At 40.0% G+C, this 26,758-nt stretch overlaps 1 protein-coding gene across 5 annotated transcripts in view; it reads left to right on the top strand.

Annotated features, from left to right (window-relative positions):
- HECW2 (HECT, C2 and WW domain containing E3 ubiquitin protein ligase 2) overlaps positions 240 to 26,758 on the top strand; it is a 412,843-nt gene continuing 386,324 nt past the window's right edge. Inside the window, exon 1 of one of the 5 annotated variants that reach the window (XM_021074544.1) lies at positions 240 to 567. The gene's annotated coding sequence lies outside the window, so the exon portion shown is untranslated. Of the gene's footprint in view, positions 568 to 592; positions 721 to 1,411; positions 1,521 to 1,586; positions 1,739 to 26,758 lie in introns of those variants that run through there. The other 4 variants (XM_021074543.1, XM_021074542.1, XM_021074541.1 and 1 more) reach the window with 4 other exon arrangements.

The raw sequence follows: 26,758 nt of genomic DNA, 5'->3' as shown, positions 1-26,758 counted from the left end.
AATCCCCACATAACAGATATCCATTATTTTTGGGAAAATGTTTTAGGACTTCCTCATGGGCGACTCTTTCCCTTAGTACGGATAGATATCATGCATAGGGGGCAATATTCTTATATTTGAGCGTTTTTACTTTTTCCCTTAAATGAGACTGTCAACGAGGATGCTACCAAAAAAGTAAACAGACAGCAGAATGTATTAATACGGTAATTTTAAATTTGAGTGCCCTCTTTAGGCAAAGTAGCTCGGAACGCTTTTAATAATCCATTTTTAATCGTGACCACACCCCGTGTAGGTGACATGAGCATTACCGTCCTGCCCTTGCAGTTGGGGAAATCGAGGCATGGCACTTCTCCACTCAGCCTTCTGGTGGGATTTAGGAAGAGTCCAGCCTGCTTGACCTTAGAGGGTCTACTTCTTTCTGCGCGGCGCCTCTCAGAACCCTCATGTCCTTCGGCGTCGCAGAAGGAGAGCAGCTCCGGCTCCGCCGCAGCTTCGGGATTCGTCCTTCGCCCATCTGCACCCGCCCCGCTCTCCCGCACCTTCCTCTGGAAGGTCCAGCTGGCCAAGGTCTGGCTGTCCCTCCCGTCTTCTCCCCAGGTCCCTCCCGCCTCCCTCCCCCGGTCCTCGACGTGTAGGAAGCCCCCAGCCTAGAGCTCCGCAGGGAGGTGCGGGCAGATGCCGCCCAGGCGTCCTGCGGGAGGGGCGCTGGCGCAGCCAGAGGTGAGCGGTCCGCACCCTTCGCCCCCCCGAGGGCCAGGGCGCCGGGGCTGGGGCTGGCACCCGGGCACACTGGGACCGAGGAAGGTGGCGGAGGGAGGAAGGCCGGGCGAGCCCGCGGGGAGCGGCGAGAGGGGGCGACGCGGACCCGCCGGCGCGCGGCTCTCGGGCGACGCCTGGAGAGCGAGCAGCGGGGAGCCGGGCGCTGCGGGGCCGCTCGGGGCGGGGCCGCGCCGCGCCGGGGCAACTGAGCTCGGCCGTAAACCTCCTCGGGACGCCCGGACCCCCGGCGCCCTCCCAAGCGCGGGCGGGAGACATGGCTTCGCGCGTCCCCGCCGCCGCTGCTGACTCGACACAATCGGCGGGCCGCGCGGGGGGCGCGGCGTAACCCGGGGGTGGGCGGCGGCGCGGAGCCGCCTGGGGAACTTCGGGCGTCGTTGGGAGCCCAGGAAGATGCCAGCATAAAGGCGAGCCGAGACCCAGCCCGCTGCGGAGGGCGGCGGGAAGAGCTGCTGAGGGGCGCGCTGGGCGCTCTTAGCTCCGCGTTGTGTCTCTTTCTCCGCTTCCTCCGGTCGCGGGGTCGGAGACGGCCTCGCAGGGTCTCTCGGCCCGGTGGCAGCGGCCCCGCAGCCGGGGGCTGCATGCGGCGCGCGGCGGCGCTCCCGGCCGCCTGCTTTCCCTGCGGCGCGCGCGGACTTGCTGGAAGGCGCCGGGGCCGCGGGTCCCGGCGACTGCAGGGGCACCCTGCAGCCCCGCCGCCCGGTTCCCACCCGCAGCCCGCGTCGGCGGGCGCCGAGTCCCAGGTGAGTGCGCGGCCCGCGTCCGGCCCTTGCTCCGCAGGTACCGGACAGCGGAAGATGGCTTTGTTTTCCTCCCTTGCGCCCCGGCGCGGTCATTCATTTGACATTTCGGCTTCCGCTGCCCCAAGACGCTGGTGAGAGCCACTGGGACGTGTTTCAAGGTTTGCTTCTCCCTGGGAGCTGAGACTTTTGGGTCCATCTGAGCATCGCTTGAGGGAAAGGTGGCTTCATTTCATTTTTGGTTTGGAATAGGTTGTGAATATCCTCTGCCTGGGCTTGGGGCCTGGAGGAAACTGGGGCTGCAGATTTAGACGTAGATGTTTCTGAGGACGTGCAACTGCAGAGGTCTGGCTCTTTCATGCCTTGTCTTTTCCTCTATTAGCAGATCTCGGATGTTTTTCCTCGATTATTATTATTAATCTGGGAACATCTCTATAGGCACATTTATTTATTTTAGATTTGGAAGTTTTTGGAAACAATACAGAGAGCTCACAGAGTTACAGGAGCTCAATTGGTATTAAACTTCAGGAAGGCAAGCGTCAGAGATCATCCTTGGTAGAGGTGGACTGTAGCCAAACTTCCCCCGGGGCCTCTAGCTTTTCTGATATGATTTCTGCTTTCACTGTCCTAGAGTTAAGTACACTCTGAATTCTCATTTTATGTGTACCTTTGTCAAAGTGTGAAACTTGTCTTTTCTGGAATAGTTTTTATAGTTTGTCATTTGGAAGAAAAACATTTTAGCGTAATTAGTAGAGTCCGCTATTAGACCTGGTGAAATTTCATGTATTTGTTCTACAAGTATGATTTTCATTTTACTATTTCTCCTATTCCCTGAAGGGCTCACTCCTTCTGTTGCCTAGAGAGAGCTGCCTGCTCCCCCCCCCAACAGATGGCTGTATGTTCTGAGAGGTTATCTTTAAAATGACACTCCCATTACCTATAAACAAAGAAGGATCAGTTGTTGGGCTTATCTTTGCAGTTATTAAAGCAAGATGCCTAATCTGGGTGGGGGTATTCTTAATGGTGTGAAAATCTGAAGTCTGCTAATCTGTTTGGGCATCAGAAGATTCCTGCAGGGATTGTTTATACAGTGTGGGAGACAGATGGCATCCTGTGCAGACAAGAGCAGCCCAGCATAAAGGGTCATTGTATTCCTCAGAAATTATTCACTTCACTCTTGGGACATAGGGTAGGGTAGGGAAAGATGCAATTTTGATCTTCCAAAGGACGCATTATAACCTTACCATCCAGCAGCCTAACCAGTTCGTGTACTCTTTTTTTGGTCATTTCTTTGTCTCTTCAAAAAGTCATTATTGAACTCTTTGTTTTGATTATTCTTTTGGCACGTTTTGGCTTCAGTTGTGGTTATGTGAAGCAGTTTAGACAGATTAACAACAATGTCTTTGAATTTAAGATTATTGTGCCGCGGGAAAAACAGCCATAACTTTCCTAGTTCTTGTATACAAATGGCCTCTTGAATTCATAGTGTCTCCTAGATGGAAAGACTTTCGTCCGTCCGATCTGCATGAATTCAAAAGGAGTTGCTTCCAGCATCTCCATGACAGGTGTTTCCCTGACTCCCAGCATTTGTCCCCAGACTCTCAGCTCTGGGTAGCATGCTACTTTTATAATGCTTAATAGCCTAAGACATTTGCTTTGCCAATCCTTCCATCACATTATTGAGCAGTCTTTGGCAATGAATCTTTCTGAATGACTGTGGAGTCTGTGAAGAAATCAAAGTCATTCTGAACACTAGAGATAAGCCAGCTGGAGGCCTTTCTGCTCCTACAGCCATTATAGATTCTTTATGTGCTGTAGATTCCCACTAGATTGCAAAATTAGTCTTCCTTCTGTGTGAATGTGAGGGAAAATATTCCAGTAAGTTAATATTCACCAGCCACAGAACTAAATTTAATGAAGAACATGAGCAGTGTTTGACCCAACAGGAAGTGTGGGGTAAAAGTAAGCACTGGCTTTGTTTAACTTGGAACTTGGAACTGTGATCTTGGGAGAAAAAACATATTTTCTTACTTTTTTCAAATCTTTCTGCACCACTGTTCTCAGCAAAAGGCAAAGAAATTAAGGTTGTTACCTGTAGCTGAGGACAGATGCCATTGCCTTTTCTTCTGGATCAATGTGTGTCTCTGAAGAGGTGGCTTTTGGGCTCTGTCCAGGTTCAGCGTGTGCCCTGACATCAACAAAAAAGTCTAATATTCAAATTCAGATTGTTAAATCTGCAGCTGGTATCTGTGTACCTTCTCACCAGGTTGCTGTTTTTCTTGTGAGGCATTCCTTTATGAGAAAGCCAAGGCACCAGGCCTGGGGCTTGCTAGGCACCTGGCTTGCATCCACATTTTAGTGTGTTGCTGCCTGCTTTCTTGAGTAAAAATGGAACCAGGTTTGCACAGATGGGGGGGTGGGGGCGGGAATGGCAAGGTAGAGTGAAAACCTTTCTGGCTCTGTTGTCAAAAGCCAGGCCTGGCCTGAAAGAGGACTATATTTGAAGTTTGGTTGCCTAGCAGAGGCAGAATTTCTTCTTTACACACAGGATGCCTTTTGCATTGGAAGATGAATGAAGGATTAGGAGGGTAATCACACCTCCTGGTTTGCCTGTAGTTTGCCCAAATAATTCCTGTTGACCTATCTGAATTATCAAATGTATCTTCTTTCACATTTAAAAGTGCCCTGGTTTGGATGATAAATTTTATGATCACCCTAGATATTCACTATTTTCTTCACTACCCTCTCTTGGCTTCAGATTTTGAGTATAGCTTTATTTCAGTCTTTAATTGGTGAAATGCAAAGATAAGAAAGGTAAAAAAAAAGATTTAAATAAAAAATGCACAGGGAAGAAAGAAATAGGGAAGACAAAAAAAAAATTGATAATTGGAGCTTGTCACATATTTACATGTAAAAGAAATAAAATAGTTTTGTCCTAGCCGTATTAAGTGTCTCCTCTGGCTCTAAGCCCATGTTATTATTGTCTTAAAGCACAATAAAAATTAACACCTATTTACCTAGGGCACAAATTGAAACAACTCCTGTAATTTGGGAGAGCAGCTTCAACAAAACCTGTTTGCAGACGTGATGGGTGCGTGGCTCTTTGGGATATGAATGCAAGTTTTGAGATTTAGTGTTTGTGTAAGTTCTTGGAATTTCCTAGGAGTCCAGAACACATGTGTTGTTGTGAAAACTTGACTCCACATTCTCCTAGTTTCTAAGCCCCCTGGCCTTGAGGATAAGAGAGGAGCCTTTGTTTTCTGCTCTCTCTTCTGACTACAGGCTTGAGTTTGGGTCTCAGCTTTTCAGACAAAGGACTTGCAGAGAAGAACTTGGCGTGCCCATTCACCACATGAACATTCTCATAGGGATTGGAAATTGTACAGGTGACCTGGTGGGGGTTTGGGTTCCAAAGCTAGATCTATGAAGCTTGTGGCACGAACTTCTGCAACAATGGCTGTGCTCATTGGCTAAAGAATTGCTGTTTGAAAGAGTTCAGTTTGCAGTGCCAGTAAGTGTTAATTTTGGCTGTCACTCTTTCCACACCCACTCCACTAAGATCCTTAAAAGCTTGATCAGCATGCTTGAAGGAGAAGAATCTTATGTGTTTCCTTTATAAGTAGGATGAGCATGTAATTATTTTTGTCCAGACAAGGAGACTTTTAAAAGTAAAGGGAGATATGAACTGGAAGGGGCATGAGATTAAAAATATAAAATGGTGCTATTCCAGGAAATACATGATATATGGTTGTCTTAAATTATCATTAACTTTTATGTGAAGAATACTCATGTGTTGGAGTTCCCGTCTGGCTCAGTGGTTAATGAGTCTGACTGGGAACCATGATGTTGCGGGTTCGATCCCTGGCCGTGCTCAGTGGGTTAAGGATCTGGTGTTGCCGTAAGCTGTGGTGTGTAGGTTGTAGACTCAGCTCGGATCCCGCGTTGCTGTGGCTCTGGTGTAGGCGGGTGGCTACAGCTCTGGTTGGACCCCTAGCTTGGGAACCTCCATATGCCGTGGGAGTGGCCCAAGAAATGGCAAAAAGACAAAAAAAAAAAAAGAATACTCGTGTGATAAAAAAATCCTTAGCTGCTTCTACATTTGTTCAACATACATGTTTAAGGTGTGCATGCATATGTGTGTATGTGTGTGTACACAAACACTGATCATATGTCTATAGATATGACCATTGTGGGGTTGAAATTAACCATTTAAGAAGACCTGGTCATTTGGAAACTTGTGGCTTTCATCATCTCTCATGGATTGACTTTTAAACTAAAAAAAGTCCAGCTTCTCTAAACTTTAAATCATCTTCTGACCTTGTATGGTTCTCTTGCTTAAATCATTCGATGGTTCTCCATTTTCTGTTTTAGTTCTTTTTTTTTTTTTCCTGTCTTTTTTTTAGGGCCACACCTCATGGCATATGGAAGTTCCCAGGCTAGGAGTCAAGGCCACCGGCCTATACCATAGCCACAGCAATGCCAGATCCAAGCCGTGTCTGTGGGCTACATTGCAGTTCACAGCAACACAGGATCTTTAATCCACTGAGCGGGGCCAGGGATCGAACTTGAATCCTCATGGATACTAGTTGGGTCCATTACCCCTGAGCCACAACGGGAACTCCCTCTGTTTTAATCTTAAAGCAAGATCCACAGATAAGCTTGGTGGTTAGAAAGGAAAAGCAATGAAAAAATTCCACTCATTCATTCATTCAACTACTATTTATTGAGGGATATACCAGTGAATAAAACAAAGATCCTTGCCCCTGTGAGGTTTTTATTCCATTGGGAGTGGAAGGGTGGGAATGGGAAATGTACAATAAACCACATAAATAAGTAAATTATATAGAAGGAGGTAAGTGCTTTGGAACAAAGGAAGTAGAACAGGATAAATGTAGTACCCTTCCTGAAGAAAGAGGCCTTAAGCAAAGACTTAAAAGGGAGCAAGAGAAGTCACTCATGCAGTTTCTTGAGGGAGAGTGTTCCAGGCAGAGGGAGCAGCCGGTGTGAAGGCCTGAAGATGAGATGAGAATGTTTGGCTGTGTTCAAAGATTAGCAAGAGGACTGACATGAGAGCAGGGAGAGGGGTGGTGGGGGGAGTTGGAAATGTGAATCAGAAGGGTGGTGTAGGAGTGGCAGAACATGTAGGACCTTAAGATATGAGAGTATTATTTCAGCAGAAATCCTATTATGTTCTTAAAAGTTATTATGGTATTAAAATTGTGTTTGTGCTATGAAGACTGCACTGGTCAACATAGCTTATTACATTTCATAAATGGTACACTTAGTCTTGGTTAATGTACTTTTTATGTCATTTGCTTATGTTTATTTGTTAAAATAACATACTTTGTTGTTACTGGCCTTGGCTCGTATCTCCATTTCACAAAAATAGATCAGTGACTCAAGAGTGGTTCACTGAGGTGTACAAAATAATGATGAAAACGGTAATGTAAATGCTATAGTTCAGAATGTCATAAACATACGTAGAGAGCTGAATCCCATTCCAAATATGAAATGTGAATTTGTATGTGTAAAAACAGGGGAATTTGTGAGAGTGATGATTTCAGAACAGTAGCTGAAATTGAAAAGTGCAAGTGGAAGTATGATGAGGATTATCTCGAAACTGCTTTTTAAGGAGTTTACCATCCATTTGCTTCTAGTCCCTGGTCATTGCCTGTTAGGAAACTTTGTCCAGTAGTGGCGTGAAGCCATGGATGTTTTGGTGTCATTTTCAAACAAAGCACAGTGGCTTCTCTGTTACGCTATCGAAGTTCCCCAGGACGAGTACGCAATAATGCGTTCCATTACAAAATTAGTGTATGATACTGCTAATGGTAGGTAAGAGATTCAATAAAACTCTGGCAGCATCATTAAAGGATCCTTGTCACCAAAGTAAGTATAAGTCATTTTATTGAAGAGGCACTTGGAAAATCAGCTGGAAAAACATTATCTTTAGAGAGAACCCAGAAGTTATCGGCAGAATTCCTTTGTCAAATGACACAGGCATGCTGTTGCATAATATCAGTGGAGGAGAGTGTGGAAGAGCGATTACTACCCAGCACATGCTAGTAGATAGTTCACTTTATGGTTGGATGGAACCACCCATGTCATGCAGAGAATGAATCAGCTTTTGGCATTTGTTCAGGGAGGAGCGCTTGGTGATGCTTTGTTTATTTATCCCCAAAAACTCGTTCTATAGGGGAAGAGATTTTTCTTTTGGTTAACCACAATGCATGAGACTACAAGGGTCCTCACAGGACTGACAGCACAAGGCGCACATACAGATAAGAAAGTGATGGCTTCATGACGAAGAAAGTTGTGCTTGGAAGCCAGTCCACATGCCCTCCATTCACAGAGAAGATGGAGTGCCTTCTGATCTTGAAGAAATACTAAAAGAAAGCGGAAATTGGATGCGCTAAATTGCAGCCCCCGAGTATCGGCATGTACTGTGCAAATGACGGGCAGGAAGTATAAGGCTGCTTCTCCGAGCTGATGTCCTCTGGCTGTTTAGGGGGAAGGTGCTGATACGATATTTTATCTGTGGTGTAAGATATCTGTGGAGCCAGAAAAATGTTTCTTCATCCCTGTTTAGAAATGCTTTCTCTTGTATCAAGTGGCATACCTCCGTACTGTACTCAGCCCACAGGGAACCATATCAAGGGCAAGGAGGGAAGGAAGAAGTGTTAACAAAAAAAACATCTGCCCCTATTCTGTAACGAAGACATTTTTTCATTGGAGAGAGTTGGAGGTCCTTACTGGCCATGAAGGGTTAAGGAGGTAATGTTTTCAGTAATGGACAGCCCTTTAAATAGTAAGCCTATTCTCTCAGTGACCTATTGGAAAAAGAAGAGCACAAAGAAATAGAACTTAGATCCAAGAACGTTGATGAGGAGAGAGTAAAGTATATACTTAGTATTTGAGAGCATGTAGAGAACCACCATGAGAGGAACCCAGCTTTTCAGATTTTGTGTTAGGATGCTGGCTGGCCGGGAGTACAGGATAAAGGAGGTGGAAAAGTCTGACAATTGGACATGGCCTTTGTCACCCTTTTGCCTTAGGCTTGGCTTCATTTCAGTCAAATGGACTTGGTACTTGAAGGTTTTCAGAACATGATCTAGGTTGTCTTCGACCTAACCTGGAAAAAAATAAATGATCTCTAGTGGTCTTGAATTCCTCCTTCCCTCCTCCCTCCCTTCCTCCCCCTCCCCGCCTCTCTCTCTTCCATTGTTCTTTCCCTCTTTATGCTGTTGAGGTTGCATCTTTAAGCTGGAAGATACTTGAGAGCTCATTTCCTATATGCCCATGTCTTTTGGCAAATGTATGTACTATATGGAGCAAGAGGGATAAAGGCCTCTAGGGAAGTTCTGTTCCTTGCTCAGCTAACCCACTCTAAGGTGGAGTATCCAATTATAGCACACATTTAAATCTGAACCCCCATTCTTCAATAAAGATCCATTTCTTCATTTTTTTTGAACTTTAATAAAGATGGAGTCATTGTCTTTTGTGTAATAACTCTTCTATAGTGATGGCCATTACTCCATTCTAGGACAGAAGTCATTCATGCATTATTCATTGAGCAGACCTTGAGAGCCTGATATGTGCCAGACTCTGTGCTAAGTGATAGGTATAAAAGAGGTCCTGATCAGAAAAAACAGAGAATCTAGTAGGAAACAGCCAACAAATATATAGATAAACAAGTAAATATATAATTGCAAAGTGCACGTGGCAGAAATGTTTACATTTGTTAAATCAGGGTGGTGGTATTTGGGCTACTGTTATATTAACTTAAAAACTCTGAATTTTTGAGTGCATTTTTGAAATATTTCCTAAGTATAAAATGAAAAAGCATAGTTGGAAGTGTAATAAGTGCCTTGTAGAGGAAGACCTTGATAGAAAAGGGAATGTAACCGAGGCTTCCTTTATTTACATGGGATGGTCAGGGAAGATCTGGAGTGTAATTCATCACTTGCCTGGATGAGAGGAATGAGGATAATTTGGGCAATGTTCGGAGAGAGTCACAAAGATGATTGGTGACAGAGGTGAAAATAAGACCCACGAGAGCAGTCTCAAAGAACTGGGATGCTGAGCAGCTGTGGAATTTAACCTGGTGCAATGATTCATGCTCTCTTTTTCTTAATTTTATAGAGACTTCTACACATCCACATTCTCTTCACTCATTTCTCGTGTCAACATCAGTCATGGCAAATCATTCACGTTAGAATTTCACATTGGGGGAAATTGAAATTTTGCTCTGCTGTTGAAAAATTAGAAGGGATCTGAGAGGCGAACTAGTTCAGCCCTCTTGTGAAGAAATATCTCTAATGTTTTCAGCAGCTGGCATCAGGTTCTTAAAAGAGCATTTCCATGCTTCTTCCACCCATAATGGGGTGGTGGTGAGTGGGGTTCTCTGGTTTACTTCAGTCAGGCAGGTCTTCTTTTTGTTCCATAAATACTCCATTCTTATCCCCACCTCACACTTTTACCTCAGGAAGCACTTCCCACTGGAATGCCCACCAATTCTATTTAGTCTTCTGTAAGTCATTTAAAAATTGTGGTTTTCATAATTTTTTTTCTCATTGTACCCTTCTGAAGAATATGGCATTTCTAGAAGGAAACATAGCTTCCTCTGTTATGATTGGCAGTGGGAGTGGGGGTAGAGTGAGTATCCTAATCTGGTTTAATTTGATATCTCCCCCCACCCCGGATGCTGATATGCCCCACTCTTGGGAATCATTATTTTAGAGCAATTAAGATCTTAATTATCTACTGCTTTAGGTTATGCACTATTTATTTTGTATGCACTTAGTCTTTTTGCCAACTAGACTTTAAGTACTCCAAAGATACAGAAACTTGGCAGACACCTCTGTATAATGCCCGGTATTGATCATGAAGTGAATACATGCACAATAATCAGTGCCTAATGGCTGAAGGAACCGTGTGTTTCTTTTTCATGGACCATTATGAAAAGTGGTTATTTATAGAAATCAGATATTAACTTGGCACAGATGATAAAAGAGGAACATTTTTGTAGTTTTAAAATGGCAGAAAGTCAAGTATTAGAGGTCTGATTCATTCAGAAAATTCCTATCTCAGAAACCTTCTTTCTTTGTAAGTCTTCTGATTCCTTACTTTTGGAAGAGTAGGCTGTAGACCAGCAGCATCAGCATCATCTAGAGGCCAGACCTACTGAAACAGAATCTGCATTTTATTTTATTTTATTTTAGTCCTTTTTAGGGCCGCACCCATGGCATATGGAGGTTCCCAGGCTAGGGGTCTAATCGGAGCTGTAGCCAATGGCCTATGCCACAGCCACAGTAATATAGGATCTGAGCCGCACCTGCGACCTACGCCACAGCTAACAGCAATGCCAGATCCTTAACTCACTGAGCAAGGCCAGGGATTGAACGTTTGTCCTCATGGATGCTAGTCAGATTTGTTTCCATTGAGCCACGACTGGAACTTCAGAATCTGCATTTTAATAAGATCCCCAGATGTGTTGTATGTACAGTAAAATTTGAGGACTGTTTTTAAGTTTTTATTTAAAAGATTTTTTGGCCATGCCCACAGCAGGCAGAAGTTCCTGGGCTAGGGATCAAACCTTTGCACAGCAGTAACCAGAGTCACAGCTATGACAACACCAGATCCTTGACCTACTGATCCACCAACGAACTCTGAGAAACATTTTTTTTTTTAATCTAAGAATTCAGAAATTTAGGAGGAGCATTTATCATCAAAGAGAAGTCAGTCTTGGAAACGGTCTATGGTTTCGTTGATCTGTGGATGGGATTCTCAGTGCTTTCTGCTGTGTGGCCTGAAATTTCACTTCTTGCCAGGCCAAAAGATGCTTGCTCTGTAGGAGTGCCCCCGAGTAATTTAGGTAAGTGAGTGATACTTAGATATTGGATGTGATGGTGATTACAGGAAGTTGAAGCCATTGTTAGAGTGAGAAACATGGAGAGCTTGGAAAAAGTAGAGGAACATGGCAGGTGCAACCTGAAACCAAAGATAAGGGAAGAGGTCTTTATGATTAGAAACAATGTCTGACCCTCTGGATTTGAACTTGTCTCAAACTCCAACCCCTGCAGAGCCAGCAGGTCACACATGAAACTGGCTTAAAGTGCGGTGCAGGGAAACCTCGTGGAGTGGTGGGAATGGTGGAGAGACCTTCTTCATCAGAGAGGAAGGAGGTGTCGCCACGCAGCTCACCCAGCTGTTGCCGCGTGGGAATTTGGCTCCAACATGGCCACGTAGTTAGATTTTTCACATGAAGCTAAAAATGTAAGTTTGTATATAAAACATCTTTTGAGTGTAGTATGTTGGTAATTAAAATGTTTTTAGAATGGCTCGGGCCAAACAAAATTCATATGTTGCCTGCATCTGTTCTGGAGCAACAAAACATGTGTGGTGGTGTGACTACCTGGCTTTTTTAATGCGGGGCACCAAACGCTGGTAGAGGCATTTTGGTCCTGGTAAGGATCAGTTGGGATCTTTACTAAGTAAAAGAAATAAAAAGACATGAAAGAAGGGAGCTGCATTTGCTTTGAGGACCTGACTTAAAATATATGTCTGAAGGACCTCAATAACTAATGGTGTTTGAGGGAAAGGGTTTGTTGCCTAAAGGCATAAAACTTAGGTCCTGTAAAACCTGAAGGGGAAATAAGCATGGGGTTGGGACAAGGGTGAGGAAATGAAGACACGGAAATTTCTTGGCACCCCCAAGCGAGGATCACACAGTGCAGCAGGGCAGGGAGGCTGGACTACAACTTGGACCTTGTGCTGGGAGAGAGGTGTGACTGGAGGTGGAGTTTGAGTTAATTTGGCATCTCCTTGAACTTGAGTGGCTGCTACTATTTAAAGTTTGCTGGAATTGGATTTTCAGTTAAGGTTTGTCATGATAAATTAGCCTTTTACGTATTTTGAGAGCAAAAACTAGATGAGGGAATCAAAATTCTTTCCAAAGATTGATTATTGATTATATTTGCTGTTAAAAAAATTAAATTCCTTAAGGGTCAGGTCTGCTTATTATTTATCTTTACATCCCCAGCATCTAGCAGAGTCTGGGTTAGTGATCTTTATTGAATTGCAAGGCAAAATATATTTATTTTCTGTCATGGTGAGTCATTCTGTAGGTATTCATTTTTCTAAAAAAAAAAATGGCTTGAGCTATAATTCACATACCTTCAAACTTTAAAGTGAACGATTTAGTGGGTTTTAGTATATTTACAAAGTTGTGCAACTGTTACCACTGTGTAATTCCAGAACCTTTTTATTATCCCTGAAAGAAGTCCAGTACTCTTAGCAGCAATTCCCCATTTCCCTTGCCTCCAGCCCCTAGCATCAGTCACTCTAGTTTCTGCCTCTATAGATTTGCCTCTTGTAGACATTTCATAAAAGTGGTATTAAATAATGAAGCCTTTTGTGACTAGCATCTTTCACTTAGCATGATGTTTCCAAGGGCCATCCATTGTAGCATGTATTAGCACTCCATTCTTTCTATAGCCAAATAAAATTGTGTTGTATGGATATATAACATTTTGTTTATGCAGTTCATCAATTGATGGACTTTTGAAATATTCTCACATTTTGGCTATTATGAATAATTCTGCTACAAACATTTGTGTAAAAGTTTTTGTGTGGATATATATATTTTTCATTTCTCTTGCGTATACATATACACCTAGGAGTAGAATTGCTGGTAACTCTGTGTTTATCATTTTGAGGATCTGCCAAAGAATTTTCCAAAGTGAGCACACCATTTTACATTCTAATAAGCAATGTATGATGGTACCAATTTCTCTACATCCTTACCAACACTTGTTATTTCTTTTCTTTTTGATTTTAGCCATCCTGGTGGGTATGAAGTGATATTTTGTTGTGGTTTTGATTTGTTTTTCTGTAATTGCTCATGATGTTGAGCATCTTTTCGTGTGGTTATTGACCATTTGTATACATTCTTGGAGAGGTGTCTATTCAATTCCTTTGCTAATTTAAAAAAAATTGTTATTACAGTATAGTTGATTTACAATGTCTTGCCAATTCCTGCTGTACCGCAAATTGACCCAGTCATATATATATACACATACACATTCCTTTTCTTATGTTATCTTCCATCATGGTCTGTCCCAAGAGACTAGATAGAGTTCCCTGGGCTATACAGTAGGAACTCATTGCTTATCCATTCTAAATGTAATAGTTTGCATCTGTTTATGCCAAACTCCCAGTCCATCCCACTCTCTCCCCTCTACCCCTTGGCAACCACAAGTCTGTTCTCTATGTCTGTGAATCTGTTTCTGTTTTGTAGATCTGTTCATTTGTGCTATATATTAGATTCCACATGTAAGTGATAGTGTATGGTATTTGCCGTTCTCTTTCAGACTTCACTTAGTATGAAAATCTCTGGTTGTATCCATGTTGCTGCAGATGGCATTATTTCATTCTTTTTTTATGGCTGAGTAGTATTCCATTGTGTGCATGTACTACATCTTCTTAATCCATTCATCTGTTGATGAACATTTAGGTTGTTTCCATGTCTTGGCTATTGTGAATGGTGCTCCTGTGACTTAGAGGTGCATGCATCTTTTTGAACTGTGGTTTTGTCTGAATATATGACCAGGAGTGGGATTGCTGAGTCATATGGTAGTTCTATGTTCAGTTTTCTGAGGAACCTCTGTGCTGTTTTCCCTAGTGGGTTGTACCACTTTACATTCCCACTGACAGTGCGGAGGGTTCCCTTTTCTCTACACTCTCTCCAGCATTTGTTATTTGTAGACTTATTAGTGATGGCTATTCTGACTGGTGTGAGGTGGTACCCTCATTGTAGTTTTGATCTGCATTTCTCTAATAACTAGTAATGTTGAGCATTTTTTCATGTGCTTACTGGCCATCTGTATGCCTTCTTTGGAGAAATGACTGTCTAGGACTTCTGCTCATTTTTTAATTGGGTTGTTTGGGTTTTTTTGTAATTGAGTTGTATGAGTTGTTTGTGTATTTTGGAGATTAAGCCCTTGTTGGTTGCATAGTTTGCAGTTATTTTCTCCCATTCTGTAGGTTGTCTTTTCTTCTTCTTTTTTTAATTCTTTTTAGGGGCACATCTGCATCATGTGGAGGTTCCCAGGCTAGAGGTTCACTGGGAACTGTAGCCACCAGCCTATGCCACAGCCACAGCAACATGGGATCCAAGCCGCATCTGTGACCTACACTGCAGCTCACAACAATGCCAGATCCTTAACCCACTGAGCGAGGCCAGGGATCGAACCCACATCCTTATGGATACTAGTTGGGTTTGTTAACCACTGAGTCATGACGGAGCTCCTCTTCTTCTTCTTCTTTTTTTTAATGGTTTCCTTTTCTGTGCAAAAGCTTTAAGTTTGCTTAGGTCCCATTTTATTTATTTTTGTTTTTATTTCTCTTGCCTTGGGAGAATGACCTAAGGAAACATTTGTATGTTTTATGTCAGAGAATGTTTTGCCTCCACTTTCTTCTAGGAGTTTTATGGTGTCATATCTTATGTTTAAGTCTTCAAGCCATTTTGTGTTTATTTTTGTGCATGGTGTGTTTCATTGTTTCATTGATTTAATGCAGCTGTCCAGTTTTCTCAGCACCAATTGCTGAAGAAACTGTCTTTTTCCTATTTTATATTGTTGCCTCTGTTATTCAAGATTAGTTGACCATAGGTGTCTGGGTTTATTTCTGGGCTCTCTATTCTGTTCCATTGATCTGTATGTCAGTTTTTGTACCAGTACCACACTGTTTTGATTATTGTAGCTTTATAATATTGTTTGAAGTCTGGGAGAATTATGCCTTATGCTTTGTTTTTTTTCCCCTCAGGATTGCTTCGACAATTCTGGGTGTTTTATGGGTCCACATAAATTTTTGGATTATTTGTTCTAGTTCTTTGAAAAATGTCATGGGTAATTTGACAGGGATCACATTAAATCTGTAGATTGCATTGGGTGGTATGGTCATTTTAGCAATATTAATTCTGCCAATCCAGGAGCATGGGATAGCTTTCCATTTCTTTTCTTTTCTTTTTTTTTTTTTCTGTTTTTCTTTCTTTTTTGTCTTTATAGGGCCATGCTTATGGCATATGGAGGTTCCCAGGCTAGAGGTCCAATTGGAGCTGTAGCCACTGGCCTACACCAGAGCCACAGCAACACCATAGTAATGCTGAGCCGCCTCTGTGACCTACACCACAGTTCATGGTAATGCTGGATCCTTAACCCACTGAGCGAGGCTAGGGATCAAACCTGCGTCCTCATGGATACTAGTCAGATTTGTTTCTGCTGAGCCATGACAGGAACTCCTCCATTTCTTTGAATCCTTTTTAATTTACTTTATTAATGTTTTATAGTTCTCAGCATATTAGTCTTCACCTCCTTGATCATCCTTTGCTAATTTTAAAATAAGTTTATTTATTTAAATTTTTTTTGTGTTGTGCAACTTTTTAAAAAAAATTCTGATCAGTTATAATGGCAAAAACCATAAAATTAAAAAAAAAGGTGATCAAACCAAAATAACCCATTCTGGATAGCAGGCCCTTATGAGATATATGACTTGAAAATATTTTTTCTGTTTCGTGGATTGTCTCTTGATAGTGTTTTTTGAAGCACAAAAGTTTGTATTTTTGATTAAATCCAATTATTATTATTTTTTCATTCTTGTGCTCTTGGTGTATATCCATCCAGTTCATCTTCTTCTTCTATCCATCATGGAAAAATGGAATATTGATGTCTTCAACTTTTGTTGTTAAATTGTCTATTTCTCCCTTCAACTTTGTCCGTGTCTACTCATGTGTTTTCCAGCCCTTTATAACATGTATGTTTATATCATTAGGTCTTCCTTTTGAATTGACGCTTTTATGATTATAAAATATTCTTTCTTTCTAGTTACCATTTTGTCTGTTATTAATATTTCTACTTTACCTCTTTTTTAAGCTGTTGTTTTCATCGTACATCTTTTTCCATCCTTTTACTTTCACCTGTTTCTGTCTCTGAATCTAAAGTGTTTCTTTTAGATAGCGTATAGTTGAATCACTTAAAAACAATAATACTGATCTCTGCTTTTTGGTGAGTGTTTAGCTAGAATGTTTGACTGTAATGTTTAGTTTATTTACATTTAATGTAATTACTATTTGTCAGATGGATGTATATCTGCATTTTTCACTATTGGTTTCTGTGTATCATGTCTTTTATTCCTCAATTCCTACATTACTTATTTGTGTTAAATGTATGTGTTTTCTAGTGCACCATTTAAATTTTCTTGTTGTTGCTTTTTTGGAGAAGAGAATTTGTATAGGTCTTTGTCATTCCTGATGATGTTATTATGATTATGTTTGAGTTATTTTCTTAGTTATTACCCTGGGGATTTCTGTGAATTTCTTAATTTAAAGCAATCTAGTTCAGATCAATTTCAATTTAATTTCAGAAGTATACAAAGCTGTACTTTGATATAGCTTCATTCCTTGTTTTATATATTATAAACATATTATTACATTTTTATAATTACTGTCTTATGCAGCTGTTTTTAAATACAAAAGGGCTATAAACAAAAATACATTTTTACTATATTTTGCATTTAACTATGTAGTTAGCTTTACCAATTCTCTTTATGTCTCTGTGTGGCTTTGAGTTAATATTTAGTGATTTTTTATTTTAGCCTCAAGAACTCCTTTTAGTATTTATCTTAGGACAGATTTGGTAGTGACAGATTCTTCAGGTTTTGCTTATCTGGGAATGTCTTAATTTCTTCTTCATTTTTGAAGTATAATATTGCTGGATATTGAAGTCTTGATTAACTTAAGTTTCACTCTTTGAAGGTTATTCCAGTGCCCTCTGGCATTCATAGTGTTTGATGAGAAATCAAGTGTTAATATTATTGAGAATCCCTTGTAGGTGATGAGATTTTTTTTTTTTCTTACTGTGTTCAAGTTTTCTTTGGACCTTGTGACTATGATATGTCTTGGTGTGAATTCTTTTGAACTCCTTTGATGTATATATTAATGTCTTCATCAAATTTTGGACTTTGTGGGCATTATTTCTTTGAATATTCTGTTTATTTCCTTTCCTTCTGGGATTCTTAAGATACATGGATTGATACAATATCTGTTGTTTCACAGGTCTCTTAATTTTTCATCATTCCTTTTCTGTTCTTAAGCATGGATAATCTCAATCAGCATATTTTCAAGTTCACTGATTCTTTCTTTTGCCTACTAAATCTGCTATTGCACCCCTCTAGTGAATTTTCCATTTCAGGTATTGTACTTTTAAACACCAGAATTTTTGTCTGGTTTTTCTATGGTGAAATACTGTTTTTAAATTTTTTTTTTTGTCTTTTGAGGGCTGCAGCCATGGCATATGGAGGTTCCCAGGCTAGGGGTCGAATTGGAGCTGTAGCCGCCAGCCTACACCACAGCCACAGCAATGCGGGATCTGAGCCACACCTGTGACCTACACCACAGTCACGGCAATGCTGGATCCTTAACCTGTGGAGCAAGGCCAGGGATTGAAGCCACAACCTCATGGTTACTAGTTGGGTTTGTTAACCACTGAGCCATGATGGGAACTCCTGCTTTTAAATTCTTTAATTATTTGGACATAGTTTCCTTTAATTATTTAAACATATTTATACTAGTTTATTTAAATCTGTCAAGTATGTCTCAATCAATTCTGGGCTTCTCAGAAACATATTTTGTGTAACTACCTTATTTCATGTGTATGGGCCATATTTTCATATTTATTTGTGTGTGGCGTCAGTTTTTTTGAAAAATAGGCATTTCAAATAATATTACATGCCAACTCTGAAAACCAAATTTTACTCCCACCTGAGGGCTTGGTGTTTTTGCTCCTTGTTGTTTGTTTGTTTACTGACTTTCCTGAATAAATTCTATAAAGTCTATGTTCTTTGTCACATATGACTACTGAAATCTTTGCTTGGTTTCCTCTGGGGTCAGTTAATGATTTGATAGAGATTTCCTCAAAGCCCGAAGCTATTAAGTGTCTCACTCTTTGCTGAGCGGCTCTATGTGCATATTGGGGCACATCTTCACCAAGCAGCCAGGCAGTTGAAAACTCTGCCTTGACCTTCACTTCCTGCATGCACAGAGCCTCAAAACAAGCCAGAGGTGAAAGAATGAGGTCTTATCAGATATTTCTTGGGTATGTGCATAATGCTGTACCTGAATGTGGCCTTCTTAGTCATAAGGAAGATGTCAGAGCCTTTCAAATCCTTAATGGACATTTCATTCTCCAAATCCCATTTTTAAGTTTTTAAGCTAGCCTCTTTTTTGCTACAACTGGTATTGCTAACACAGGCATCTGTAGTGTTGGTTGCAGCTGATTGTTTTCAACAAATACTGTGGAGCTAGAGCTTTTTCCATTGAGGGAACTTTGAGTTATGTCCAATAAACTTAAGGGAGTGGGGCTTTTCCAAGTAACTGCCAGGTCAAATAGTAACAGTTCACTGGGATAGAGCTGTTCTGCGGAATTCCAAATCCATTTTGCCCTCTCCATTGCCTCTTAGAATACTTTTTTAAAAAAAATTAATTACTGTGGCTGCAAGGATGCTGATTTTCAAGGATATTGTGAGTGATGAAAATTGGGAAAATTAAATTGCGACAAAACTCACTGTTCTTATTGAGATTCAACCATTTTTTTGTAACTTAATCATCCTCATAACATAGTAAGTCTTTTGTTGGTTTCCAGAATTGTGAAAAAGTTGATTTTAACAATTTTTGCTGGTGTTCTCATTGCTTGAGATTGTAGGATCAATCTTTGATTGTAGGATCAAATTTTGGAGGTTCTTTCTTGGCCACTATGGAAGTGCTTCCCCCTGCTACCGAATTTTACAACTGCTTGCTACTCTTGTGATGTTACATTTGAATGGCCTCTCTCTTGCTTGCTTGGCTTTCATGAATTTGAAACATAAGTTTTGTTACCTTTTCTCATCTTTGTTATTTCTGTTTTGTTCACCCTCCCACAGGTATATAGATTAAGAAATTGAGGTGAAATGCACATAACATAAAAATTTCCATCTCAGTTAACCATTTGTAAATGTAATGTTAAAAGCATTGACATTGTTATGCAAACAATGTCTAGAACACTTTTCATTTTGAAAAACTGAAAATCTATACCCATTAAACAAAGCTCCCAATTTTTCCCTCCCCCCACCCCAGTTCCTGACAATCACCTTTGTACTTTCTGTCTATATGAATTTGACTATTCTAAGTATCTCATATAAGTGGAGTCATGTAGTATTTGTCTTTTTGTGACTGGCTTTTTTCATCTAGCATAACATCTTAAAGGTTCGTCCATGCTGTAGCATGTTTCACAATTTTCTTACTAAGGCTGAAAAATATTCTGTTGTATGGATATATCACATTTTTTTATGCATTCATCCACTAATGGACACTTGAGTTTCTTCTGCCTTTTTACTATTGTGAATAATGCTGCTGTGAATATAGGTGTACAAATGTCTCTTTGAGACCTTGGTTTCAATTCTTTGGAATACATAATTGGTTTCTTTCTTTTGTATGGAAACACCTATAGAAACACCCAACATGGTAGGTTTTTTCTTTTCTTTTCTTTCTTTTTTTTTTTTTTTTTACTGATTTTCTCAGATTTTGTTTTAGAATACACTCTTCATTAGGCACAATTAAGTATTATTTTCTGATTCTAATCAGTCTTAGGCATTATCTTACTTGTTCTCCAATTTTTAAGCAGGTAAAGTTTTAAAAAAATTTGACTTGAAGCTATGTCAGGGGTTAAGAAATGGGTAAATTACAAACTTAAATGGACCACCTTCTGATTTCTAGTTGAAACTTCAGATTTCTGTTTTTTTTTTTTTTTCTGCCATTTCTTGGGCTGCTTCCGTGGCATATGGAGGTTCCCAGCCTAGGGGTCTAATCGGAGCTGTAGCCGCCGGCCTACACCACAGCCACAGCAATGCGGGATCTGAGCCGCGTCTGCAACCTACACCACAGCTCACAGCAACACCGGAACCTTAACCCACTGAGCAAGGGCAGGGATTGAACCCGCAACCTCATGGTTCCTAGTCGGATTCATTAACCACTGTGCCATGATGGGAACTCCATGTGTTTTGTTTTGTTATTTTCTGTGTGTTTAAACAAAAAGAATAATGCAGGGACAAGAATCACTGTAGTTCTTTTGAATAAGCAACCAACAGAGCATTATGGTCTAAATTTCATTGATAAATGAGTTAGGCTCTTGGGAATATCATTTAGGGATAGAAAGTAACAGGTTTAGACATTGAGGTAGATGTGAATGGCCATACATTCTTTGTACATCTTGGGAGCAGACTCAAATCACTGTACTATGTAGGTAGGTAGCATAAATCTGTGAAACAAACTGATGAGGACTCTGGTTAACTTGACTTTACCTATAATTTCGAAAGAGGCAACTGCTATGAGCTTCTGCCAAATTATTGCTCCAAGATGCTCAACATGCTAATTTTTTAATAAAAATCAGATGTTATAATTTAATGTGAAATATCCTTATTTTAAAAGGTTGGAAAATAACTTAAAAATGTAAATAAAACATGGGCTGCCTAGCCAAAAGTTTGCAAGCTAGACTTATGACTATGACTGTGGTCAGGCAATTTATGAATTCAGAGGGTAGCAAAAAATGATATGAGGATGATTATCAGAGAAAATAGACTAGAATAAAATAGACTAGTGTTAGCACTGTAAGGACCGTTTAAGGTATCCATTTTATTTTACAGTTATGGAAATAAGACTGTACAAAGTTAAATGACTTTCCATGTTTGTAGTCATATCTACTAAGTCTTTTGGAAACATGCAAAAAAGCTAGTTAAAAAACAGTGCCACCTCCTCTTTCTTAAAATGCATTTGAATCTCTCTTGTGTTCTTATTAACAATAGCTTAGGTTCATATAGAACTTTTACATATGCTTTTGTGTATATCTCTTATGATCATCACAATCACAAATTATAGTATGGGTGTTATTCTCATTTGGCAAAAGAGGAAACTGACTCTCAAGAAGTTTCACGACGTGCTTGAATCTGAATAGCCAGTTAGTAATAGATAGTGTGCCCATTTTTTCCTCCTACAAACTAAGACACCATTGAGAATGATCCTTACACTGGGACAAAAGGCACAAATGGAGACAGTCCTTGGGGATCTGGGATGTAGGGTCACTTAGTGATAGAACTACTATTAGGAGCTAGTGTTCTTATTTGTAATGTTAACGCCATCACAGGAGGAAGATAATCTGACCAAATAAATGTTTCCTTAGGGAAAGCTATGCAAGTGCTGAATAGACCAGAAGGATAAAAAAGCATCATGTGGAAAAGTAGATAGAAGGCATTTCTTAGATAGATTTTGGTGTTTATCAAGGAGAAGTTGACTTTTTTTTTTGTCATTTTAGGGCTGCACCCCTGATGTATGGAAGTTCCCAGACTGGGAGCTGAATTGGAGCTTTAGCTGCCAACCTATGCCACACCCACAGCAACATGGGATCCAAGCTGTGTCTATGACCTACACCACAGCTCATGGCAATGCCATATCCTTAACCCGTTGAGGGAGGCCAGCAGTCGAACCTGTGTCCTTATGGGTACTGGTCGGGTTCCTTACCTTTGAGCCATGACAGAAAGTCTTAGTTGACATTTGAGAAAATTTTTATTTCTATAACTTTTCTCAGTTTTTTGACTAGTACTTTTTCTAGGCTCTTTGTTTACTTCCACTTCTTTTTATTCATATGTCTAGTCTCCATTTTGCAGTAGGTGGGAGGTGGGTGAAACTAAGTACTGTGAGTTTTTAAATTGGCAGCACTTTTAGGACTCAAAGTTTCATATAATGGAATACCAAAAATGACTAACACAACACAGAATTTTTATTTGTTTATATATATATATATATATATAGAGGATTATGACAAACACACAACTTGAACTTCAATGAAAGTCTAGCAAATTCTTCACTAAATTTGGATATGAAAAGATAATAAGAGGAAGAAAGAACAAGTGAAGCAAAATATGTAAAATCTACAATTAAAATAATTAAAAGTTTCTAAAAGAAATGTGTTTGAAACGATGTATCTTATTAATTATTTTATTTTAGACGTGTATAATATTAGCGTGAAAAGATTTACTGGATAACTGTGGTATATAAGATTAAAAATGTGTTTTCCTCTAACAAATTTTGGAGGAAATAAAGTATCCCCCCCCCTTTTTTTTTGTCTTTTGTCTTTTGAGGGCTGCACCTGCAGCATATGGAGGTTCCCAGGCTAGGGGTTGATCGGAGGTGTAGCTGCTAGCCTACAACACAGCAATGCAGGATCCGAGCCGTGTCTGTGACCTACACTACAGCTCATGGCAAAGCCGGATCCTTAACCTGCTGAGTGAGGCCAACCGGTGGCCTCATGAATACTAGGCGGTTTGTTAACCACTGAGCCATGACAGGAACTCCTCAATTTCCAAAATGCGAGGAGGTTTTATTTAGTGCTTTCTGTTTAATTCTCATTGAGGGATGGTTGAAACTAATTTAGGAACAGACTTATTAAGGCATCTGCTACCGATATTGTTATTGTCTAAGGTAAGGATGTCTCTGACTTTTGCTAAAGAATATATGCAAGTAGCTCCAGGGTTTCCTTTCGAGGATCTATCAACGTTTGGTAATTAATTCTGGTTGAACACCTGGAATTACAGAACTATCCATTTCTGTGCTTTCTATCTACTTTCCTTAGAGCAGTATTTCTATTGGCATGTTGTTCAGCTGCCTTACAGGCTGTCTCAAGTGACAAATTCACCAGCGATTTTGCTGTGACAAACTAGGGTCCCTAATTTATAACTTTTTTTTTTTTTTTTTTTTTTTTTTTTTTTTTTTTTTTTTTTTTTTTTTTTTTTTTTTTTAAAGTTAGTACTGTCTTCTTTTTTCGTTACCTAAAACCGAATTGCGAAGCCAGTGCCCCATATTTTACATTTATATAACATCAGCATCCCACTTCATTGATCAGTTTCTGAGATTGTTTAGGTATGAGCTAAGCTGGTATAACAGACACTTTCCTAAAACAGTGCCTCTAAAGATAGAAGCTCTTTGCTTGCTAACATTTCCTCTGCTATTTCTCTCTTATTTTTACCTGAGGTACTGTTCTGGAAAAGCTTCGCTTCTTCCCCTCTATGTGTCTCCTTATCTTTTACACGGAACACTCCTGATACCTCTAGTCACCAAATGTTTTCCCCCCAAACAAGTTGTCTAGGATAACAGCTGGGTGTCCTACAGTTTAACTAAATTCTAACACTACCCACCTGAAGATAGTGTCAGATTCTGCTGATTAAGGGCTCAGTCCCATGACTCTGCCCCCACGTCGTGTGCCAAGACCAGTAGTAGGTCCCCAGGTTACCCACAACCTCTGTCCAACTTGGTTGCAAATCGGAGGTTCCCATGAACTCTTCCCACATCAGATCATATTAATTTGCTAGGGTGGTGCACAGGGAAACATTTACTTTTGTTTACCAGTTTATTAAAGGGTATGATAAAGAATACAGGCGGATAGTCAGATGAAGAGATACATAGGCGAGCCCTGGGAGGGTCCTGAGTGCAGGAGCCACTTTCCCTGTGGGTTGGGGTGCATGGTACATGCTCCCAGTGCATGGATATGCCCACCTGTCTGGAAGCTCTCTGAGCCCCATACAATGGGAACTTTTATGGAGGCTTTACCATATAGGCATGATAAATCATTAACTCAGTTTTCAGCTCTTCTCCCTTCTCAAGAGAATGGGAGGCAAGGCTGAAAAAATCCGAAGTGTTTGATCATAGCTTGTTCTTTCATCCTCATCCAGGAGCTTGCCCAGGGTCACCTAATTAGAATAAAAGATCCTCTTATCACCCGGAAATTAGAAGGGTTTCAGAAACCCTGTGTCAGAAACCAGGGGCAGAGACCATTGTGTATATTTTTCTATTATTTCACAAGGGGACAGTAGTTCAGGATAGGTAAGCACTTTGAGCACTGCTCAATTCTTTTATTTTGGTGCTCTTCTGTCCCTTAAGACGCTCTCCTCATCTGCATGGTTGAAGCTGCCTTAGATCCCCATCTGTGTTCCAGTTTGTGAGATAGGAAAGAAGCACCCAACATGGAAGGTGCATATATAGCTTCTACTCACAAGGGAACCTAATTCACCATTGAGAACGACAGGTGACAACTTTGTCCTGGACCACGCTGAGCTGAATGGGGGCTGGCCATGGGCCCAGCCAAAGCTCTGCTACTAGGAAAAGAGAAATTAGATTTTGGGCAACACCTAGTAATCTGCCACATTTTCTTATCTCTAAAATGGTGATAATAATCATATCTCCCTCCGAGTGTTGTCTTAAGGGTTGGGTAAGGTAATACATACAAATTATTTATTCAGTTTCTGGCATATAAAATATGCTCAGTAAATGTTAATATGAAGATATTTTTCAAATAACAAGAGTAACTTGCTTCCTTGTTTTTAAATGCCTATGAAACTCTTAAGCAGTGCTTATTTTACTTCAGGAAAATAAACTTTTATTTGAAGCAATAAAAGTTACTGAGCTAAAAGATGAAGACTGCAGACAGGTATTATAGAAATATAACGTCTGGGTTTTTTGTTTTAGCTTATTTTGAAAAAAGTATTTTTAATGGAACAATATTTCACATATTTCTTAGAATGGCTTTAATGTACATAACACATAAGTAGGTTTTAAGGTAAGTAGTCCATTAGAGTCCATTTAATTTCAGTTGCACAAATTTTAGTTAGATTTTTCTTTTAAAATGGGTCATCGCTAGAAGCAATTCATTTTTTTTTTTTTTTGGCAAGATATTCTTAGCATACGGATTTGCTGCAGAAGTGAGAATTCTAAAATGCCTCTGTAATTTTAAAACTTGTTTTCCTGATATTGGCTGGGGGGCAGAAATAAACCATAAAACCTCTTACTAATTTAAAGGAAAACAAAATTTATTATTGATATTTTGAAACTTATACAAAAGTAGTTTTTATTTTTATTTTTTATAATGATTTTTATTTTTTCCATTATAGCTGATTTATAGGATTCTGTCAATTTTCTACTGCACAGTGAGGTGACCCAGTCACACATACATGTATACTTTCTTTTTTCTCACATCATCATGCTCCATCACAAGTGACTAAACATAGTTCCCAGTGCTATACAGCAGGATCCCATTTCTTATCCATTCCAAAGGCAATAGTTTGCATCTATTAATCCCAAATTCCCAGTCCCTCTCATTCTCTCCCCCTCCCTCTTGGCAACCATAGGTCTGTTCTCCATGTCCGTGATTTTCTTTTTTGTGGAAAGGTTCATTTGTGTAGTATATTAGATTTCAGATATGTGACATCATATGGTATTTGTCTTTCTTTTTCTGACTTACTTCACTCAGTATGAGAGTCTCAGGTTCCATCCATGTTGCTGCAAATGCCATTATTTTGATCTTTTTTATGGCTGAATAGTATTCCATTGTATGCATATACACCACATCTTCCTAATCCAATCATCTGTCAATGGACATTTGGGTTGTTTCCATATCTTGGCTATTGTGAATATTACTTCAATGAAGCAACTGATTTCTGAATGTTAATCTTATATCCTGCTGCTTTACTGAATTTGTTGATCAGTTCAAGTAGTTTATACAGAAAACCATAGAATCCTTATGGTTTTCTGTATATAGTATCATGTCATCTGCATACATTGACAGTTATACCTCTTCTCTTCCAATTTGGATTCCTTTTATTTCTTTTGTTTGTCTGATTGCTGTGGTTAGGACTTCCAATACTGTGTTGAATAAAAGTGGTGAGAGTGGGCATCCTTGTCTTGTTCCAGATTTTAGTGGGAAGGCTTTCAGCTTTTGATTTTGGAAGTAGGGAATGTCATCGCTACATTTCCTAGTATAATAGCATTGTGACTGTTGGAATGTACTATATATTATTTGTCCTCAGTAGCTAGAAAGAAACATTTAAATCTATAACCAATCTATACCTTTAATCATTTACAGCCAATTATTATTATTTTTGAATAAAGTTAACTTTATTTTGGAATTTGTTTTCTTTACTTAACAATATCATCCTGTCAACTGTTAGGGATCATTCATTAATGTGTTTGAAGTAGTTCTTAGCAAAAACCAGTTTTTGCTCAGAAAAAAGATGAAAAGTGACGAGTCATTTATTCAGGGATTTTCGTTAGTTTGTGAAATCATATGTTAATTTGGTTAAAGCAGCGTCTATTTCCATTGGAAATTTTT

Source organism: Sus scrofa, chromosome 15 (assembly GCF_000003025.6).
Source record: "Sus scrofa isolate TJ Tabasco breed Duroc chromosome 15, Sscrofa11.1, whole genome shotgun sequence".
NCBI lineage: Eukaryota > Metazoa > Chordata > Mammalia > Artiodactyla > Suidae > Sus > Sus scrofa.
The sequence above is the reverse complement of the archived record's forward strand: the minus strand, read 5'-3'. Positions and strand labels throughout refer to the sequence as shown.